The sequence below is a fragment of the Myotis brandtii genome, unplaced genomic scaffold, assembly GCF_000412655.1.
Source record: "Myotis brandtii unplaced genomic scaffold, ASM41265v1 scaffold1112, whole genome shotgun sequence".
Taxonomy (NCBI): domain Eukaryota; kingdom Metazoa; phylum Chordata; class Mammalia; order Chiroptera; family Vespertilionidae; genus Myotis; species Myotis brandtii.
In genome coordinates, this window is record NW_005353800.1 from 244,614 (window position 1) to 246,317 (window position 1,704).

Consider the following 1,704-nt stretch of genomic DNA (forward strand, 5'->3'; position numbering starts at 1 on the left):
GGGGGGTGTCAATTGGGGAAAAAGGAGACATATGTAATACTTTAATAATAATAAAAAAAGAATCAACAAAATGAATGCATAAGTGGACCAACAAACCTGTTCCCTCCCCCACCACCCCCTCCTCTCTAAAATCAATTGTAAATAAATAAATAAATAAATAAAGTCAATGCCTGGGTCTCACGCACAGTGATTCTGAACTAACTGGTTTGAAGAGGGGCCTGGGCATCAGAATTCTTTAAAAGCTCCCTAAACAACTCTAACGGGGTTAGGGTTCAGAATCACTTCTTTAGCTACACTACCTCCTTTCCCTTCTTTGTTTTCTTGGTGACTGTAGGTTGAGGTTTTTCCCGGATGGGAAAACTGAGGCATAAAAGGCTCAATAATCCATCCAAGTAAGGGGTGAAATGGGACTGCACTCGCCTCCGCCTGCCTCCAGGCCCCCGGACTTCCTGACGCACAATACAGGACACTAACCACTGGCAGGCCCCGGTGAGGACCATCACCCCAAGCCTCCCACCAACTACCACTTCCCCGCTGTAATGTCAAGTGCCAGACGAGGGATTTAACAGGCTTATTGAACCCAGTTCCTCTGCAGGATACGGTCACGCATTCTGAGTGTATCCTACACGGGGGTTCTCAAACCTTCGTGTCTGTGAAGAATCCCCTGCCGTGCTTCCGAAAGGAAGATTCTCGGGGCCCGGGAATCTGGGGCTTGCACATGCTCGCCCAGAGACTGAGGCGGGAAGTCCAGATAGGGGAGAAACACAAAAAAAAACACAGGCTTCTTCTAAGCATTCAAACTCTGCAACCGGCTAATGGGGAAGCCACAGGGCAGGGCCTGCTCTACACACGGTATCCAGCACTAGCCTCAGCACCTGCTTGGAAGCTCACGGGGAAGAAAACCAGCAGAAAGGAGGTCACAGAACACAGCAGGCCCGCCAGTGCCAGAGGGATGTACAAAGCAAGCCGGGCCAGACAGGAAGCGGAGGCAAACACCAGGCGTGTGTCTGAATGTGCCCAGAGGAATAAGCAGTCGCCAACACGCAGAAGCAATGCTATCGGACACGCAACAGCAAGGCATGTGGCCCGGGTGCTGAGTGAGGCGCCGGCCACCCTGCCCCACTGCGCCCATGTCCACCCGCTAACGCAGCAGGAACCAGCAGCACCGGGAGTTAAAGACCCTCTGGAGCCCTATTGGCTCACTCTGTGAAATGGGTTTGCCTAGGTGCCGGGGGGATGGGATTTCTAAGAGATCGCTCAGATGTGACCTGTTGGGGTGCCCTGAGTGCCCCGGAGCCAGAGGCGGCCCAAAAGCCAAGTTGGGGATGAGCAACAAGGCAAGGGGCACCGCTGACTGACTGAGGCCAGACTTCCAGGAGGTGTGTTATGACCCACGCTTTCTTCATGTTGCACAGTCCGCGCCTCTCCCACCCAGCACGTCCCTTAGGTCCTGGCAAACGCTTTGTGGAGCCGGTGATTCTTCCGAACCGGTTTTTTTTTTGTTTGTTTTTTTCTGGTAATATAAACCCGAGAGCGCAGACCAAACCCTTAGATTGCATGTTGTGTTTGAGCAACATCATCCAGGCCGACTGTGAACTCTGGATCCTGCCCCAGCTGTGCCCAGTGAGCGTGAACACCGAACACGCCAGGGCTGGTGCCCACGTGGAGGGCAGGGCAGGGCAGGGGCTGGGGCTCTGGCGGCGG

At 53.8% G+C, this 1,704-nt stretch overlaps 1 protein-coding gene across 2 annotated transcripts in view; it reads right to left on the minus strand.

Moving 5' to 3' along the window:
- The window catches only part of GANAB (glucosidase, alpha; neutral AB), a 16,560-nt gene that overhangs the window by 14,391 nt on the left and 465 nt on the right, over positions 1 to 1,704 (minus strand). The gene's annotated exons all lie outside the window — the stretch shown is intronic.